General features: G+C 36.4%; 1 protein-coding gene across 4 annotated transcripts in view; it reads left to right on the top strand.

Moving 5' to 3' along the window:
- SRBD1 (S1 RNA binding domain 1) overlaps positions 1-21,570 on the top strand; it is a 234,458-nt gene that overhangs the window by 162,244 nt on the left and 50,644 nt on the right. The gene's annotated exons all lie outside the window — the stretch shown is intronic.

Raw genomic sequence — 21,570 nt, 5'->3', positions numbered from 1 at the left:
AGATGTGCTATATCACCGTTGTTTCTTAGAGCTGAATAATACTCCATGGTATACATATACCACATTTTATTAATCCATTCTTGGATTGATGGGCACTTGGGCTGTTTCCACAGCCTTGCAATGATGAATTGTGCTGCTATAAACATTCGAGTGCAGGTGTCTTTTTTGTAGAGTGTCATTGGATCTTTTGGGTAGATGCCCAGTAATGGGATTGCTGGATCAAATGGTAGATTCACTTGTATCGCTTTAAGGTATCTCCATATTGCTTTCCACAGAGGTTGAACTAGTTTGCAGTCCCACCAGCAGTGTAGGAGTGTTCCTCTCTCTCTCTGCATCCATGCCAGCATTTGTTATTTGGAGACTTTTTGATAAAGGCCATTCTCACTGGGGTTAAATGATATCTCATTGTGGTTTTGATATGCATTTCCCTAATGATTAGAGATGTTGAGCATTTTTTTCATATGTTTGTTGGCCATTCTTCTGTCTTCTTTAGAAAAGTTTCTGTTCAAGTCCTTTGCCCACTTTTTGATAGGGTTGTTTGATTTTTTTCTTGCTGATTTTCGTGAGTTCTAAGTATATTCTAGTTATCAACCCCTTATGGGATGCGTAGGATGCAAAAATTTTCTCCCATTCTGGGAATACATTCTTAAATAAATGTGGTTGTGATATACATCACTTTAATGTGCACTTTTCACTTTATTTATTTATTTATTTTGGTAATGACTTATTACTTATTGTTTATATTTATTTTAGACTATGGAAATGATGTTACACAAAAAAACAAATTCGAGCGATTTTCTCTTTTAAGTTCAAAATAGGTCATAAAGCAGCAGAGACAACTTGCAACATCAACAACGCATTTGGCCCAGGAACTGCTAACTAACATATAGTGCACTGGGGATTCCAGAAGTTTTGCAAAGGAGACGAGCGCCTTGAAGATGAGAAGCGCAGTAGCTGGCCGTTGGAAGTTGACAACAACCAATTGAGAGCAATCATCAAAGTTGATCCTCTTATGGCTACACGAAAAGTTGCTGAAGAACTCAGTGTTGACCATTCTACAGTCATTCGGCATTTGAAGCAAATTGGAAAGATGAAAAAGGCTAATAAGTGGGTGCCTCATGAGTTGACCAAAAATCAAAAAAATTATTGTTTTGAAGTGTCATCTTCTTTTCTTGTACACAACGAACCATTTCTCGATCAGGTGGTGACGTGCAACAAAAAGTGGATTTTATATAACAACTGATGATGATCAGCTCAGTGATGAACCGAGAAGAAACTTCAAAGCACTTCCCAAAGCCAAACTTGCACCAAAAAACGTCATGGTCACTGTTTGGTGGTCTGCTCCACTATAGCTTTCTGAATCCCAGCGAAATCACTGCATCTGAGAAGTATGCTCAGCAAATGGATGAGATGCACTGAAAACTGCAATGCCTGCACCTGGCATTGGTCAACAGAAAGGACCCAGTTCTTCTCCACAACAATGCCCAACCACACGTGGCACAACCAGTGCTTCCAAAGTTGAATGAATTGGGCTACGAGGTTTTGCCTCATCCAACATATTCATCTGACCTCTCACCCGCCAACCTAATACCACTTCTTCAGGCATCTCTACAACTTTTTTGCAGAGAAAACGCTTCCACAACCAGCAGGATACAGAGAATGCTTTCCAAGAGTTCCTCGAATCCCAAAGCACCAATTTTTATGCTATAGGAATAAACAAACTTATTTCTCATTGGCAACAATTGTAATGATTCCTATTTTGATTAATAAAGATGTGTTTGAACCTAGTTATAATGATTTAAAATTCATAGTCTGAAACCATAATTACTTTTGCACCAACCTAGATATGGTTTGTTTCATTAGTAGGCTTTACTCTGTTAGAATCTCAAAATCCTATTCTTTTTTTTTTTTGAGACAGAGTCTCGCTTTGTTGTCCAGGCTAGAGTGAGTGCCGTGGCGTCAGCCTAGCTCACAGCAACCTCAAACTCCTGGGCTCAAGTGATCCTTCTGCCTCAGCCTCCCGAGTAGCTGGGACTACAGGCATGTGCCACCATGCCCGGCTAATTTTTTTTATATATATATATCAGTTGGCCAATTAATTTCTTTCTATTTATAGTAGAGACGGGGTCTCGCTCTTGCTCAGGCTGGTTTTGAACTCCTGACCTTGAGCAATCCGCCCGCCTCGGCCTCCCAAGAGCTAGGATTACAGGTGTGAGCCACAGCGCCCGGCCTCAAAATCCTATTCTTAAAATCAGAAATGTCTACATGGATGATTTCAGAGGACTTTTTCCTTGGGCTCTTTCTAGTCTTCTTAGTGAAGAACTCTATAATTTTTTTCCTCTTTGCTGGGGGAAGATGGAATAAATATTTGGCTATGTGGGTGGAATAAATATATTAGATACTTTCTGCAGTGAGTTTGGGGTGTATAGTGGTCAAATAGTATCCCCGCAAAATTCACATCTACCCAGAATCTCAAAATGTCATCTTATATGGAAATAGTATCTTTGTTGTTATAATTAGTTAAGACGAAGCCATAACGGATTGGGGTGGGCCCTAATCCAGTGACTAGTATCCTTATAAGAAAACACAGACACACAGAGAGAGAACACCATGTGAAGACCGAGACAGAGAATAGAGTGATACAGCCACAAGCCAAGAAATACCAAGGATTGCCAGCAACACCAGAAGCTAGGAGTGAGGCATGGAATAGATCATCTCAGAGCCTTCACAAGGAATGGACTAATGACGTCTTGATTTCGGACTTCTAGACTCCACAATTCTGAGAGAATAGATCTCTATTGTTTGAAGACACCCATTTTGTGGTAATTTGTTATAGCAGTCCTAGGAAACTAAGGGAGGGATATGCAGCTAATAAGACTTGATGGCCTGACCAGCGTACTTACCAGGCCTTTTCAACAGTATCTCTTGCTCTTTTAGCCTGTGGTTCCCAATCCGTGGGCCACAGCCTGGTACTGATCTGTGGCCTGTAAGGAAATGGACCACGCATCAACACCTGAGCTCAACGCCCCCTTCCCCCAACACACACTCCACCCCACCCTCCGTCCCATGGAAAAATTGTCTTCCATGAAACCAGTCCCTGGCACCGAAAAGGAGACCGCTCCTTTTAGCCCTTTGCATTTGGGTACTATACAAGAAGTTTAAATGACCAGACTTCATACTATTCAGACTTGGGAAAAGGATTCCCAATCCTTAGGCCATGAGAATTTTAGGTTTAATGATTAGGGAAGAATTGAGAAGATTCAATCATGATAGGGTATGACAGACTTTTTGCCTTAGTGTATTCATGGTTGGGGGGTGCCTGCTCTTTCCCAGTCATGATAATGGGGACTGGAGTTTCAAGACTTGCAGTTCCAGCATTGGAGACATCATGCAGCAGGGACCTGATTGACCACCTCAGCTTTCTGTAGAGATGTCATAACCTCCTATTCCCGTGGCACACTGTGAAGCCAGCCTGTTGCGAATCAGTCATTGGCATGTTAACTCTTACCTCTCTTAGGAGGCAACTGTTTTATATTCTGACTTTGAATTAATGCCTCAGATCCTATTGTCTCATATTAATGCATATTCCAAGCCAGATCTCTCTAGAGGTTCTGCCTGACTTATGATCTCCCTCTTCAACTGTGTTCTTGTTTAGGAATGTGTCAGCCTACATATAACTTCTTTCTTATGACTTTTCTTCCTCAAGCCACTTAATTCTAAGGCATTGAGGCAAATATCTGCTCCTAGCTGGTGCATCATCTAGGATTTGGCAAGGGGAAAAAAAACTCACATTTTTTTCTTTTTAAAGCATCTTTCTATTTCTGTTGAACTTTACTAGGGAAAAGTTAAAGAATTCAGTCCCTACTGGCATGGAAAAGTTTCATGGGTGAGTTGTCAGTAGTTGAAAGGCATGTCTACTCTTAGTAATAGCCATTATTAAACAACTATGGACGCTGGTATGGTTTAAGTCACTGACAACATGTGGTTTTCTAGGTTGTCTGTACATTGGTTTCTTTAATGTGTTTCTTTGTTCCATGGCTGGACTAGCACTAATTCCTTTTCTACTTTTTCTTTACCTCTGGGAAGGTATTGCTTTTGTAGATTTCATATTGTAGAGAAAAACCTGCCTCATTGTGACCCCTAACCTATGTAGTAAATCAGCTAAAATTAATTTTGGTTCTTTCTGATCTGTGCCCCATGTGACTCCCCCCAAGATTTCATTATTAGATTTTGACAGCCTTTTAAATTTGTAAGTGCCACAAATTTGTCACTAGAGATGAATGGGTAAAAAAAAATTCCTTGCAGTAGAGGATATGGGTAAAATATTTCAAGTGACAGATCTGCATCAATAATGTTAATGTTTATGGGGTGATGAAAACCATATAAGTCTTAAGCCAGAATCTTATTTCAGCTGAGTCCCAGAAATTTTGACCACAGAAGCCAAGGCACATTCCGTTTATCCCAACAAATGTTTTTTCAAGTCTTTTCCAACTATCTGGAAGACAATTGTCACTCTTGAATGCTTAAACTTTAAATGCTTTTTCTACTATATTAGTTAAAAGCAATGGAAACATTGTCTCCTATTCTCAAAATGACTCCTGACTTGTCTTGAGTTCCTAAAATGGAGAGCAGATTTGGCAATGTTATTCTGCCCTCTACTTTGCATGTTCATCTTCTGGCAAGGTTTTGAGAAATATAGTATCATTCTTTCTGACTGACTTCTGGCCTTGCTTTCATGCCATAGGATTGCCTTTACTGAATACTGAGCGGTCACAGGGCTAGGGCTTTCTTTGTCTTTTACTGGTATGAAAGGAGTTCCTCCACTTGAGTGACTTCTGATTCTGGGTTAGTATTTGAGAGTATATTCAGAGGAAATCTAGAAAAAAGATAACTGAAATTATCCCAAATATGATGCCAGCTAGCATATGTGTGTTGTTCTTATTATTTTTAACTAAAAGAGAATAATGAAGAACTTTAAACTATTATAGTATGGTCTTTTGTTTGTTTATTTGCACTAAGCTATTATAAAGTTTCCTTGGGAAATTAAAAGTGGTTCTTAGGAGAAAGAAGAAAGAAAGAAAAAAACAAGGTAAATTACTACCCCCCATCTTCACCCACATGTGTATAGAAGTTTTCCATGACTATAGATATTAATAGGCTTATCATTTCTCTACCAAAGTTATCTGAAAGTGATACCATAACAATATAGTAAGCATAATGATTTTATACCAAAAATTTCACTTTACATAAAACATTATTGTATCATAAGCTGATATGAAGACACGTGTCTCATAATGGTCCATTGCAATGTAGGAATGCCCTAAGTCAATAAAGAAAACAGTTAATTAGTATTTATGAAGTGCTTAATAAGGATAGGATTATTCTCTCCATTTTACAATTGCTGAACAGTAAGGCAGCAAGATGTTATTTGATTTACTTAGTCTTCTTTACTACCTCTCATTTTCAGTTATTTCCCAAGGTTAAGATAGCATGGGGTCTGCATTCTAGCTGTGTGAGTTCAAATTTCAGCTCTACCATTTAGTAAACTCAGGCAAGTTATCAAATTGTCGTCATCATCGTCATCATCCCTAATGTAGAATTATAGCATGTTAGCACTGAAAGGTCTAAGAGACTTATCATTGTCAAGCCCAACCCCCTTATTTTCTATAGAAACTGAAGCCCAGAAATTTAAGTAACTCAATTCACCACTTGTTAATGTTTTAGCTATAGCCACAACAATATTCTTTTAACTTTATTTTTATGTCCTTCCTACTACAACAGTGGTTTCCAGACTTTTGATTTCATGGATGACTAAAACAATTAAAAAATAAAATTGTGGGAGCCAGCCTTTAAGATAGTCCACAGCAATCCATGCCTCCTGCTATTCACACCCTGGTGTAGTCCCTACATTGTACTGATCTTTGTGAGCAGTAGAATATGGCAGAAGTGATGGCATGTCACTTTTGAGATTTAAGTTGTAAAAGACCTTGTGGCTTCTGTCGTAGATGATTTCATTCTCATGGATCACTCACTGTGAGGGAAGCCAACTTCTATGTCATGCGCAGCCCTATGAAGAGACCGATATGGGCTCCATAGAGAGACCTCTAGCCAACAGGATGTGAGGAACTCAGGCCTTCTGCCAACAATTACAGGAGTTAGCCATCTTGGAAACAGATCCTTCAACCTGCTCAGGCCTTCAGGTGACTGTGGCCCCAGACAACATCTGTACTAACCTCACCTCAGGAGAGCCAAAACTACCCAGATAAGCTGCTTCTAGATTCCTGCCCTTTAGAAACTGTGTGAGGTAATAAATGTTTATTTTAAGCAGCTAGGCTTTAGGGTAATTTGTTACACAGCAGTAGATTGCTGGTGCAGTGGGGTTATGGAGTACTGACATTTCTAGAGTTTTTCTTTGTCCTAGACCAGGATAAGAGAAAGGACTATTTTAGCACCAAAGTAGTAGGAATGTCATAATTGCACAGTAAAGTACAGTCATTTAAATTAAATACATTTATCTTCTTGAAAAACTTATCACGTTGTTCTTTTCCTCATTTTACTATTGACCACTGAAAACTTTGTCATGAACTGGCATTTGGGATCATTGTACTTCATGCTATATTTCAGTTAGTAATTTCCCAACTTTGCCTTCTTTTGTGTCCTCAGGTGTTTGGTGAATAAAGGAAACTTTGTTGTCTTTTGAATTTCAGCTATAGAAAAACCAAACTGAGGAAACTCAAGTTGTATTTCTTACTTGTGGTGGAAAGTATAATAACACAGAAAGACACTTTAATCATCTGATCCAGTTTCTCTCTGCTTAGATTTTCTCCTCTGTGAATTGAAGGGTTATATATACTATATGATCTCTCATATGCCTTTCTAGTCCTAAAATTTTGTGATTCTAAAAGAAGAACTTTGGATATTAATTATTCTTTCCTCCTATATTGTTTACCAACAAAAAGGAAAAAGGTGGTAATCAAGAAATCTTTGCTTTTTCCATTTTAAAAGAAATTGGAATCTCATCAAAACAAATACAATTATCTAGAAGGGAAAAGAAAGAAAACTGCCAGTTTGAAGGGACATATTCCTTTTCCTCTGACTCTGCCATGTGCATACTTAAGTCCTAGCCTCCATGCTTAATCTACTACTTCAAAAATAAAATACATAAAGTCAATGGGTTTTCTTTGCAACCCAAGCAAGCAAGCTAGATTTTTCATTGTTAGATCAAATAATATTATTTTACTTATGTGAAACAGAGGGGCATAATATTATTTCAAAGTTTATACTCAAGAGATAGAGCCTCTGTGCTCAGCTATACCCTGGCAATATAATTTTGGGTAATTAACTTATCTGTGCCTTGGTTTTCTTTTCTGTAAAATTGAGATAATAATAGTTTTCACTCTGCAGAGTTGTGAAGATAAATTAAGTTAACATTGTAAAGTTCTAAACATCTATCAACCAATACAGCTTAAATATTTTCTGGTATTCTTACTGTACAATGGATTTTCTTATATAGAGATATTGAAGAACTTTGACAATTTAACATAGATTCTTTGTAACATTTTGTATTTTGCCCCTCCATGTGATAAACAACTACACCAGATTATGAATTCTGACCTAGAAATTTAGCCCTGTCATAAGCATTTACTTAAGGAGTACCTGTTGTTAAAGGTTAAGCATCTCATCCAATGAAAATTACTAGATACACATAAGAAGGATTCTGGAGGCAATACTCTTTTTTAAAACAAGTGGCTAATTTTCACAACCCTTTTAAGATGAATTTCAGAATTATTTGTATATAGCAATTGCAAAAGGATTGTGTTCAGTTTTTTTTTATTTATTTAGCTGCTTATAATATACACATTTCCACTTCTATTCTTTGATGTTACTGGATCCCCTCCTGAGGTTTTCGATGTTTATAATGTTCCTCCCACCTGAAAGCTAGACAGTTTGTACTTTAAATGCTTTACCATAGATCTCTCTCCTCAACACCAAACTCCATATATCCACCTGCCAACTTGACTTTTCAGTTGGAAGTCTAATAGGCTTCTCAAACTTAACATGTCTATAAAAGAACTCTTGACCTTTCTCCACTAACCTCCCCATGCCTGCCAAAATTTAAAATTAAAACCACAACACTTTCTGTCCCATCCTTCCCCATTTCTGTTAAATTGTCATTCACTGAGTAAAGCTGCAAACGTATTAAAAACTTTTTCATTAAAATTCTGGATTCTTCCTTTTGCTTCATCATCTCCCAGTATTAACTCCATCTGCTTTTTTCCATCTTCTTTCCACTCCAACCACCTGACTCTAGACAACCATCATCTCCCTCTTGGAGAAAGTCTTCTTCCAGGACTCCTTATTTCCACTTTTGTCTTTTTTAAATTCATTTTCTACAGAATAATATTTTTTAAATATATGTCAGATCCTATCATCTGTCTCATTGTAGTTGGAATAAAATTCAAGCTCCTTGTCATACAGACCTGTAAAAGCCGTGTCTACAGCCTTGTTTCTTAGCCTTTTTCACTCTTTTCCATTATGTCCCAGCTGCATTGCCCTCCTTTCAGTTTCATGAGCACTGTAGCTTGTTTCTACTCTGGCCATTTAAAACAGGAGATATTTATTATAAACCTACTCTTATGAACCAAAGACACTACTGCCTCAGGACAAGGAATGAAGTTTTGTTACAATGTTGTAAAAGGGAGGCACATAAAGAAGGTAGCTAGACTGCCTTTTCCCTATTTATTCTTGATGTCAGAAAAAAACCTTTCAAACTGAAATGAAAATAAGTTGCTGATTCACTTTAAAACCAAAACTTGTTTAAAATAAACTAGCAGTTCTAAACTGAGATTTACTCTAACAGACTATTCCCCTTGGTGAGTTCAGAATGAATGAAATGAAGAATTATTAGTATTTGGGTCCGTATATTGCTCATATAGCTGTTTCTTTGAGGGCCAGTCTTTGGTTCTGTCTTAGGATTCTTTCCATGGTGAATAGGAGTTAGTAACATCTGTGTCCCTTTTCTACATTCTAGAATTCTTTAATTTGTATTTTCTTTTAACTCTAATACATAGCCCATGTCCCTGACCCAGTTAATCTATGGGTCCAATAGGTATGATTTTGCCTAATCCTGCCCTAACCCACAGAGATACTTCAGGAAAAGGAGTCCTACCTACTACATTGAGCCTTAATGAAATGATTGTGTCTAAATAAAACATTTTCATATCAAAAATGTTTTCCAAACTTATTAATTATATAAGGTATGTACTGGTATCCCAAGTTATGCTATTTGACCTTTCTGGTAGAGGTGCTTAATCAGTTTCTAATCATGTCAGTTATAAGAGAAAGAACCTGTCTGTGGTAAATGGTGTCCCATAAATGAGTTCACAAGGCTTGACCTGGGAACTAGCAAGTCAGGATGCTTTATTCTTAGTGTTTCTTTGCATTCATGTTCCAAAGCTCCCAGCTTCTTAAGTGTCTTTTTATTATGTGACAAGATGGGACACTTTAGCTCATGTTTGAAATGACAGAAGCTTAAGTTTTGAGTTCCCAGAAAAAGAAAGACTTAATTAAGCATTTCTAATTAAAAGCATCAGAGATTAGTCTGAGTAGGGTGTAAGTTAACAGGAACTCATTATTGGCCTAGAAACCTACCCAGAAACTATTTGCATGAGAATTTGGCAGCTTAGAGTGGGAGGGCCTGTGGCCATGGTCAGTCTTAACATGTTATGCTAAGGCATCTTAGATTTCACTTTAAAATTTCTTCTTCTGGCCAGGCATGGTGACTCATTCCTGTAATCCCAACACTTTGGGAGGCTGAGGCAGAGGCATTGCTTAATGCCAAGAGTTTGAGACCTTGTCTTTACAAAAAAAAAAAAAAACACAAATAAAATACATTAGCTAGGTATGGTGGCATGTGCCTGTAGTCCCAGCCACTTGGGAGGTTAAGGCAGGAGGATCGCATGAACCCAGGAGTTCCAGGCTGCAGTGAGCTATGATCATGCCTCTGCACTCCAGCCTGGGCAATAGTACGAGATCCTGTTTTAATCAATCAATCAATTCTTTTTAAAAAAAGGTACATAAAATTTCTTCTTCCGACTTGCTGTTGATTGATACCTACTAAAAAAAAAAGTTTTTCTATAATATGAATTTAGATTGTGCTGCTGAAATAACCTCAAGCAATGCCATGTCACCAGTATCTCTTTTTCTTAAACCTGATTCCCAGCTTACAAGCAACAAAAATTCAAAAGCTGAACTGCTAGAAGTTTGCACCTAACTGTTCCTTCCTTTTTTGAGTAACTACCGTGTACCAAGAAGCATGGTATGAAGAAATGGATGTATAAAGAAAAGTCTGAATAAATGGACAATAAATGCACACAGATCCTCAACTAAACCAATACTCAAGCAGATTAAAACTCGAGCAGATTAAAACAACAGTAGGATTGAGCTCCTACTGTGTAGCAGGATATAGCAATGAATAAAACATATTTATTTACTTACACACATACACACCTGTGTGCATTAGATAATAATAAGTACTGTGGATAATAAAATAGGAAATGGGGATAGTAGTGGTATGAGAGGCAGAGTTTTAGAACCCAGTCTTCACTCCCATCAGTGCAGGATGCTAAATGTGGAGTGATTGTTGCACATCACGTGGTACACTTGGGTGATCTGTTGCCATGGTCATGTGGAGAGAGGCGACATGGAAACAAAAAGGAACCTTGCCTTTCCATATTAACGTTCCGACTCTGTAGAAACACATTAATGTGTATCCTGGGCTGGCAGTGTCAGCCCCTGGTCTAATTGGGAAAAGTTTGCTGTCTGTAATAATGGGCTGGAAGCCAATTTATATCTGACTGCATGTGTGGTCACATGCATGTCTGTGTATTTGGGGAGAGAAAATGTATCTTTAGAACTTATTGGAAATATTGTTTCTACATTTGGGGAAGAAAAACCTTTTTATTACTTTGCATTAATACCCCCTTCTATGTCCACACTCTGCCCTCTCAAACAAACAGTTTAAAGACTAGACTGTCACATTTTCTGTGCATGAAAAGAGTGCCTGCCTTTTTTCCTTACTGCCCTCCCCCCCTTGCATGCACATATACACACAGCCATAGTTTCAGATCAGATTTCTACATACTGTTTTACTTTTAATTTATTAGAAGGGAAAATTCTTTCTTGTGGCTGAATCTTTGCACCCTAAATTTTTCTAAAGTCTATTTTTATGACTAAGCTATAAATCTCTAAAAATAGAGATTTACAGTGGAAATGTTGACTCCTTTGTATTATGTCAGGTCAAAATGTATGGCTAATTGGTGTGCATTTGTTCATGTATATGTCATGAGCCAGGATTATGTTTTAGCCCAGTGACCACACATGGGGCAGATAGGTGTGGTCCAATTCAGATATGTTCATGTTTTCTTCGTTTATGGTAAATTAGAATAGTGCAAGCCATTGGTTTGGAAAAGTATGTGGGCAAGGTAGGCATTTAGGATTTATAGACCTTTACTTAGCCAGTATTGCCCCTATCTTTCCTCCACCATATCAATGTGTATCCACTAGGGGACATAAGAGTACCTACTGGAAGATAGAATGAAAGCCTGCCTAAATTAAAATTTAAACACGATATTCTAGTGTTTATGATAACATATGAAAAGACACATTTTTAGTTTCATGATGTATAAAGAAGTTATACATTTTGTTTAAACTTTAATCAGTCATCACCAGAAACTTTTTAAGGCAGTATCAGTATCTTATGTTGATAATTATGGAATGAGAACCAAACAAGCAGCTAACTAGCAAGCTCGTGTTATCTAACTGCATGATCTTTTTCATTAACTGAGTTCCCATGTTGTCTACTGAAGCTACGCTGAGAATAATTCTGGCTTTGCAAATTATATAGAAAAGAATTGCCTTTTAGGGTCTTGGAGGTAAGACATCTGGGGAGGACATCTACTATCAGATTCCAATAGACATAAATCAGAGTGTTCTATATTTTGTACCCCAGCCACCTGCTGTAGAGTTATGAAACCCAAGAGGGAGATGTAGTTAAGGGCATCGCTGTTCCCTTCTAAACTGATTATCTAGCCACCAGTTTAGAAACTTAGGTTGTATTTTTGTTTACTTGCAGTTCTTTTTTTAAGATACAATCTACATACAGAAAATGCAAAGATTTTAAGTGATATGATCTTACAATTTTTGCCTATTATTTGGAGCATGTATTTCTCTGACTTTTAATGTAAATTTTGATATAGTTGAATTAAGGTCTACAATTTTATTTGCTTTCTATTTGTCCCATTTGCTTTTTGGTCCTCTATTCTTCTTTTTCAGCCTTATTTTGGCAGAAAATCAAATAATTTTTAGTTTTCCATTTTAATTCTATTGACTTTTCACCTATATTTCTTTTAATTTTCTATTGGTTACTCTAGGAATTACAATGTATATTCTTACCTTTTCACAGTCTGCAATGTCTAATATTATAACACCTCACCACCTTATTTTTTGTGCTATTGTTTTCATATATATATGTAAAAATCCCAAACTACCATGTTATAAATTTTGCTTTAAATTGTTATATGTCTTCTGAGCAAAATTAAAATACACACACACACACACACACACACACACACACACACACACACACACGATTTTGTATTTATCCACATATTTTCCGTCTGGTGTCAATATTCTTTAGCCTGAAAAGTTCCCTTTAACATTTTTTGTAGTGTAGGTCTACTGGCAATGAATTCTTATTTATCTAAAAGTGCCTTTATTTTTCCTGCATCTTAGAAAGATATAGAATTTGAGGTTGACAGGTTTTGTGTGTATGTGTTCTGTTTGGCGCCGTAAAGATATCATTTCATCATCTCCTGGCCTCTGTTGTTTCTGATAAAATGTAAGCCATTACGTTGTTCTTCCATATGTAATGTGTACTTTCTCTCTAGCTGATTTCGTGTTTTTCTGTTTATCTTTTTTTTCTAGCAGTTTAACTATAACATTTCCGGGTATAGTTTTCTTTATTTTTTATCTCTCTTGGGGTTCACTGAGCTTCTTGGATCTATACATTATGTTTTTGAAAAAATTTGGAAAAGTTTTGAAACTACTTCTTCAAATATTTATCTACCCTATTCTCTCTTCTTCTCTCAGGACTTCGATTACACATATTTACATATTTTGATCTTGTCACACAGGTCACTAAGATGCTTTCGTTCCCATCTCCCTTTCTTTTTATCTCTTTTCTTCAGATAGGATAATTTCTGCTTATCTCTTCATGTTCACTGATTTTTTTCTCCTACTCCAATCTCCTATTAAGACCATCTAATAAGTTTTCATTTTAGGTACTGTATTTCTTGATTATTTGGTTATTTATTATAGCTTTCATTTTTGTACTGCTATTTACCATCTATTTGTTTGTGGCCATATTTTCCGTTAAGTCCTGGAGCTGCTTTGAAGTTCTTTTGTGCTATTATTTCCAACACCTTGGGTCATCCTAGGTTGGTTTCTGTTGAATGACTAGTCTGCAGCCCCATTATTCTGTATGGGTCACATATGCATGCTTCTTTGTAAGTCTGTTTTTTATTGTGTGGTGGACATTGTGGATGCGATATAAGCTTTGGATAATGCAAATTTTATTGCCCTCCTTTAAAGATTTGAATTTTGTTTGGATGGATAATTAACTATTGGATCAGATTAAATCATACAGGGATTTTTTTTTTTTTTTTTTTTTGGAGACAGAGTTTGTTGCCCAGGCTAGAGTGAGTGCCGTGGCATCAGCCTAGCTCACAGCAACCTCAAACTCCTGGGCTCAAGCAGTCCTGCTACCTCAGCTTCCCAAGTAGCTGGGACTACAGGCATGCGCCACCATGCCCGGCTGATTTTTTCTATATATATTAGTTGGCCAATTAATTTCTTTCTATTTATAGTAGAGACGGGTCTTGCTCTTGCTCAGGCTGGTTTCAAACTCCTGGCCTCAAGCAATCCACCCGCCTCAGCCTCCTAGAGTGCTAGGATTATAGGCGTAAGCCACCGCGCCTGGCCCAGGGATTTTTTTTAAAACTTTATTTTTAAAGCATTTTTAGGTTCACAACAAAATTGAGCAGAAAGTACAGAGAGCTTCCATATACTTCCCCCCCCCCATATATGTGCAGCCTCCCCACTGTCAGCATCCTGCACGAGTGGTACATTTGCTACAATTGATGAACCTATATTACACATCATTATCAGCTTAAGTCTGTACTTAAGGGTGTAATGTTATACATTCTATGAATTTGGACAAATGGGTGGTAACGTGTATCCACTATTATAATATCCTCTTAAGCACCTCTTTGTTCTCAGACAGAAAGCTGGAAAATTATGGGGCTCATCCTAGGTAGTTCCCCTGTCTCTGGGGACATTGTACTGCCTGTTGTCTAATGTCTAAAATCAGGTGCCAAGTATTAAGGTGCACATATGTAGGCCAAGACTCCACGAGGTCTGGCACAGAAAAGCTGCTAGTGATTTGTGAAATGAATGTACATTCCAGAGGTTACACAGTGCCCTGGAAAAATAGGAATTCAGGCTGCCCAGAGTGGGGAGACCTCACTGAACAACTGTGTCCACTCATTTGATACCCTAGAAGGTCCATGCCTTAAGAGTAGGGCTATTTAAGACCTAGAAGGTTGGATTTTTAAAAGTAGTTTCCATTTGTCTGGTGCAGGACAGATAAGATAATCATCCTAAGGCTCTTTCTGTCAAGTTGGCTTGAATAATTGATTTATATTAAATAGCATACATTCATACAAACTGGATGCTTAAATACTGAGTTAGCAATAAAGGAGTCCTCAGCTTATCTTTCATATGTTTTATCCGAGGAGGAGGATTTGCAGTGATAATCTCTTCCTGTATTTTATTCCCTCTTATGACCACTGGCCATACTTTATGTTTCCAGATCTGGAAAAATCCTTTGAGTGCTGATGTCCATTGCTATCTTAACTGTAGAGCCTTATAGGCACAATGAGTTGTTCATTGTTCAGTTTATTCATTTAAAAAATAAAAATGTTCTGCTAGTGTTCAATGTATGTGTTTGTAAAAGAATGTGTTTATGAAGTCTTTTTCACATCTTTTTTTTCAAGATTATTTGTCCCATCGTATGTAATTACCTGTGATCAATGAAGGTAGGATATGTACGTTTTTAAAAGGTTAAATGAAGTATTTCTCTTTCTGAACATTGTCTTAGTCTTTAAAGGAAGCATGTAAAGATCCCTTTGAAGAATTGGAGGAGGAGCTTCCTTTAAGCACACACCATTCTGTTTTCTCAAATGTTTCCCATTCTCCGGTCAGTTTTATCTTTCATGGGTCATTCAACACACATACTTCTGGATGACTCTTTTAAACTGTCACATGTCAATCAAAGAAAAGTAGATAGGAGGTGAGGAAGTAAATTTGCTTTATTTGAAATTGGGTAGACTGTCCCTATAAAGCTTTTTTTCCCATGGTTTAAGCTTAAATTTATTTTTTGTTTAACTTGACAGATGACATTGTATGTATTTATCATGTGTAACATCATGTTTTGAGGTGCATATACATTGTGGAATGGTTAAATCTAGCTAATCAACAAATGCAGTATCTCATAGTTACCATTTTTGTGGTGAGATCACTGGACATCCACTCTCTTTGCATTTTTCAAGAATACAATATATCCTCATAATTCTAATCACCCTGCACCCATAAAGCTTTTTTTTTTTTTTTTTTTGTCTTTCATTTTCTAGCTACATTTTGTGCTTTGGCAACAGTAAAGGGGCAGGAAGGCATATGAGTGATGATCACTAAATTAAAAAGACTTCAGTAAGACTACTAGGAAACCACTTGGGAATAAACAAAGTTTAATATGGGATATGTAAAGTGAAATTTTATTGCTCTAGAAGCTGTAGTCCACAGTGTTTTATCTGGAAGGACTTTTTAAAAAAAATTATTCTGAGCTAATATTAGTGCTTCAGGGTAAAATAAAACACAGCAGTTTGATGAGCAATTCTTAAGAAGTTTGTGGTAGAGTAATAATAAAAATGCAGATTCTGACGTGAAAAAAGCTGACTAGCATAAATGATCACTTATGTTTCTTTTTTAAAATCTCATAAATTTTAGTAAAAATATAATGGCCCAAACAGTATTTCCTTGAATTCATGAGAGACTGTTTATACAATTCAAGCAACTTGCCCAAAATTCAGAGTTGGAAAAGTTCTATTTATAAATGGAGCAGTCCATTTTTCCTGGCTTGAAGTCCTTGGGGATTATTAGCACAGTCAGTCCAGGGGCCTCTCACCTCTGGTACTGGTGACTGCCAACAGGGTGCTGTGTCACACCTCAGCTTTCAGCAAATCTAAATGGAGCTTCTTGAAGATCTGGAATACATACGACTTTTTCTATACTTTCAACACCTCACACAACGTGCACAGTGTCTGGTACATAATAGTTGCTTAGAAAATGTTTTTAGAATGACAAAACGAATGCCTCACCTTTAATGTCAAAGACATTATTATTGTGGAGGCAGTATGGAGTTTTGTTTAATATTTGCTCCCCCAGATATAACTTACAGAAATTTCTCTTACATATGTAGCTGCTAGAGGAATTTGAAAGTATATTTTAACTCTATGTTATCTTGGACCTTTTTCCTTGTAAGGTGTTTTGGTGAAATAGGTGGTTTGCAGTGTGTTTTTGTTTTTTTTTTTTTTTTTTTTTTTGAGACAGAGTCTCGCTTTGTTGTCCAGGCTAGAGTGAGTGCCGTGGCGTCAGCCTCGCTCACAGCAACCTCAAACTCCTGGGCTCGAGCGATCCTTCTGCCTCAGCCTCCCGAGTAGCTGGGACTACAGGCATGAGCCACCATGCCCGGCTAATTTTTTTTTTTATATATATATCAGTTGGCCAATTAATTTCTTTCTATTTATAGTAGAGACGGGGTCTCGCTCTTGCTCAGGCTGGTTTTGAACTCCTGACCTTGAGCAATCCGCCCGCCTCGGCCTCCCAAGAGCTAGGATTACAGGCGTGAGCCACCGCGCCCGGCCCGCAGTGTGTTTTTTAATGACCTCATAATAGTTCACTCTGGTTGTTCCCTAATTTATTTGTGTGAGTCCCCTTTGGATGGATTTTTAGATTGTACACATACAAACACACCCTTAACACATGTGTCTTGCTGTTTCCTTAGAATAAATTATGATATATGAAGGTCCTGCATAAAATCATATATACATTTCTTAGACTATTGTGAGGATTCAATTAGATGCTATTATAAAGCCTTACAACATCACCTGCCAATAAAATCTCAAGTTTTTGATAATATGGTCATTGTTGTTTCCATTGCTTCAATCTTCCCACTTGACTTTGAGCTCCTAAATAAAGTCACTGCATCAGTTAGAAAAACATCAGAGATCCCAAATCAAAGTGGCTTGGACAATACGGATATTTATTATTCTTTATTAAACCATAAAGAAATTTTGTTACAAGAAGCCCAGAGGAAGGGTGAGTCCAGAACTAGTTAATTCGGAAGCTCAGCAGTATCATGAAGACTGATATAGTGCTTAGCCAGGTTCCAGGAATCATACTTGAATCAAGGGAAGAAAAGGCTGGCTCTTCATAAGACTCTCTATTTAAGAGCTTGGAATTCTTTTTTCCGAAGTGCCTGGCATATTTATCCTCACATTTGCCATTATTGAATAAATGGAATGGGACTACCATGATTGGCTTAGACTATTGTTTTTCATACCTTTTGATCATGACACACTAGAAAATACATTTTACATCATGACCAGGGCACCCATTACACATATATTTGAATATATCTATATGTCTCTTTTATAATTAAACATAACTCAAAATAAACGTTTCTCAGAATAATACAACCAATCATGAAGTTAAATGCTATTTTATTTATATTTAAATGTAAGTTTTTAAATATCCAAACATAATAATTAGAAAAGAATTAATTTAATGTATAGATACAGGATGTTCATGAATTTTTTCTAGTCCAGAATATATAAGAACAGTGCTGTGAGAATATATGATACAATGTTGAGCCTGTTTTTTAAAATTTTATTTGAGTTAAGATTGAAAATACTTTTTCACACCAATAGGTCATTGTGAGTGGTAAAATAATCTTAGTGATTGATTTAAACAAGATTCATCAATGAATTCTACATGCAATAGGAGAGGATTACACAAGTGCATGAATACCAGGATTTGAGGATTGTGGGGAACCATCTTGGAAGCCGCCTACCACAGAGTATGAAAAGTAAGACAACTAAATCCAATGTGTGATCCTGGATTGAATTCTAGATTGGAAAGAAAATGCCGTAAAATAGAATTGGGGCAATTGATGACATTTGAGTATGAGCTATATGTTAGATAGTATTATACAGCAATAAGTTTCCTAATTTTAATAATCATACTATGGGTACAACAGTGTTTTTGCTATTTGGAAATATACACTGAAGTATTTATGTGAGAGAAGGCAGTAGGACAGCTTTGGTACTACTCTTGCATTTTTTTTCTAAATTTAGAATTATTTGAAAATAAAAAGTTAAAAATGTTGAGAGATTATTTTCAACTAAAAAAATGTAAGTCTGGTTCTTAAATTCATACTTACTGAATACATTATATCTATGTCATGGTGTATAATCCTTTTAATGTGCTGTTGGATTTGGTTTCCTAGTATTTTGTTTAGGGTTTTTGCATCAATATTCATATGAGATTCATCTATAGGGTTTTTTCTTTGTGGTATCTTTGTTTAGCTTTGGTATCAGGGTAATGCTGGCCTCATAGAATGAGTTAGGAAGTGTTGCCTCCTTTTCTATTTTTTGGAAGAGTTTGAAAAGGACAGTAGTGTTAACTCTTCTTGACATGTTTGGTAGGATTCACCAATGAAACTATCTGCTTCTGAACTTTTCTTTGTTGGGAAATTTTGATTGAATCTCTTTGTTTATAATGGGTCTATTCAGATTTTCTATTTCTTCTTGAGTCAGTTTTGGCAATTTTGGTGTTCCTAGAAATTTGTCCATTTTTTATTCCTTTATAGTTTATCTAGTTTAACTTATTAAACAATAATGCATTTTTACATTATATGAACATATCGGATTTAGTTTTATATGAAGTTACATTTAAACCATATAAAATAAATCTTCAATAAAATTGCCTTGCCTTGCATATCTGACCTACAGTGTACTTATCATGATAATGTTTTGAGCATTACAGTTGTTCCATATCCATATCAGTACTTCGTATGTTCCATCTTTTTCATTTTAGCCATTCCAGTAGGGCAGTTTAAGTGGTTTTGTTTGTTTTTTAATTTTGAAGTTTTTTGTGTGTTGGTTTTGTTTTTTAGAGACAGGGCCTTATTCTTTTACCCAGGCTGGAGTACAGTGACCTAGTCATAACTCACTGCAGCCTTGAACTCCTGGGCACAAGAGATCCTCTCACCTCAGCCTCCTGAGTAGCTGGGACTACAGGTACCCATCACCACACCTGGCTACTTTTAAAAAAAAATTTTGTAGAAACAAGGTCTCACTATGTTGCCCAGCCTGGTCTGAAACTCTTGGCCTCAAACAATCCTCCCTGCCTCAGCCTCCCAAAGTGCTGGAATTATAGGAGTGAGTCACCACCCTGGTCTTAATTTTGACGTTTTTAAACTGTCATCTACAAGAACTTACCAACAGTACATCAGGGGTCTATCATTTTTACTGTTTTGTATATTTTTGCATATTTATAAAATAATTTATTAAATCAAGTTTAATTTAAAGTCTTATAATTATTCTTTTCTATTTAAAATGTGGCTGGAGTGAAGTGTAAGATTACTGATCGGAGTCAACATTTTCTCTTAATTTTGCCGCTATTAAAACTTCCAAATCTGGTAGTTGAGCTTTCCTCTATAGGTTTTATTGCACTATCATTTTTTCTTCTAAGTATAAAATCATTCATTTTAAGGGCAGCTTGTACTAACTCTGTTAAAATATTACAATTGCTGAGAATTTGAAAAATGTTATACTCAATATCCTTTTTGAAAAATACACTGAAAGTTTGTAAGTAAACTTGATTAAAAGAATAGCACTTTGCCAATAAATGATTAACTTCTCACATACTTTGATTCATAATTTTGTAAAGTTACTCTTTAACCTCTCCATCAATCAGTTGGTTAAACTGACCATCATGTGTCAGAAGATCAAATGAGATATTAGTGAACCAAATACCTATTCCTGACCACTTAATGTTATATTCTTGTCACATGATAGTCTCAGTTGGCTGCTTTGTTTTTTGTATTGTTCATTCCATGTTAAGGGTATGTGCAATATGCTTTATGTGGTCTATGCTATTTCTTTCTTGATTTTTTTTTTTTAATGCTTGTACCAAGCCATCAAATTAATTTTATGGCCCACTACTTGGTCACAACCTACAGTATGAAAAACACGGGTTTTAACTAGTGAGTATTGTCTGCTGGAGGTGGCACCAGCTTCCTCAAAGCATATGGCCTTACAGAAGTGAGGTAAATGCATGAAACACAGTCAGGCTTCTGTTTGAAAGGGGGAAAAAGGGTTGAAGGCTAGAGGTAGGATAGGCAATCAAGATTGTCTGCTACGGAGACTGTAGCTTACTCATTTGGCTGTCATAACCATCTGGTGTGCTTTGCAGTACTAGATAGACTTGTTTGTCCTTATTCTTATGGCTCTCAACTATTACTCTTCCTTTTTCCAATTTGATTATATTTTTGTCTTTTTCCTCTAATATTTTTTCTTATTGCTATCATTGTGCTTCCTTTACATCATCATCCTATCTCCTACCCTATCATTTTTAAAAGATCCCTTTTCATTTTGCTGCTTCTCATCTACTTAGACAAAGAAAAGACTATGTAGCTGCTTAAAAGCTGTGGCTCAAGAGTAATCAGGTTCACAGTAAGATCTCACATTTCACTTTATGATCTTTTTCATGATTGTGTTTGTTTATTAGATTTTAAAAATTAGATCCAAAATTTTTAGCTGTGGCTTGGATAGTTACCAGCTAAGCTATCACTGAAATATAGGAGTATTCCCAGAACAAAAACTCATGCTGTTATTAAATAATAATGTAATCACAATACTTGGGGACTGTATGATATTGTCTTTCTTGTTTCCTTGAGATATTTTGGAAAAGAGAAGTATGCTGACCCACAGTTTCATAACTGGGAACTAGAAGATCATTAATTTTAGAATTATGAGTAACATCAAGTGTATTCATTGTTTTAATTTGGCTTCAGTTAGTCAACAAATATTTACTTGCAGATACTTCATTTCATCAGTTGTGAGAGGAACATTTTCTCATACTTTAACATGTCTGAAATCAGGATGCAGCTTACAATTAATGGTGTCCTACACTTGCTGTTGGCCCTGTGATAAATCATGATATATTAGTAGTTTCTGTATGAAGTTGGTTGTTAATCCTAGAGACTCCTCACTGTTGTAGTTAGCAAACCATTGAACAATAAACCATTTAAAGACCTTTCAGGAAGGAATAGGAGTTTTGTTACTATCCAACATCTCTTCTGTTGATACCTTCTGTTAAGATTAATACCAG

Source organism: Microcebus murinus, chromosome 3, assembly GCF_040939455.1.
Source record: "Microcebus murinus isolate Inina chromosome 3, M.murinus_Inina_mat1.0, whole genome shotgun sequence".
Taxonomy (NCBI): domain Eukaryota; kingdom Metazoa; phylum Chordata; class Mammalia; order Primates; family Cheirogaleidae; genus Microcebus; species Microcebus murinus.
The sequence above is the reverse complement of the archived record's forward strand: the minus strand, read 5'-3'. Positions and strand labels throughout refer to the sequence as shown.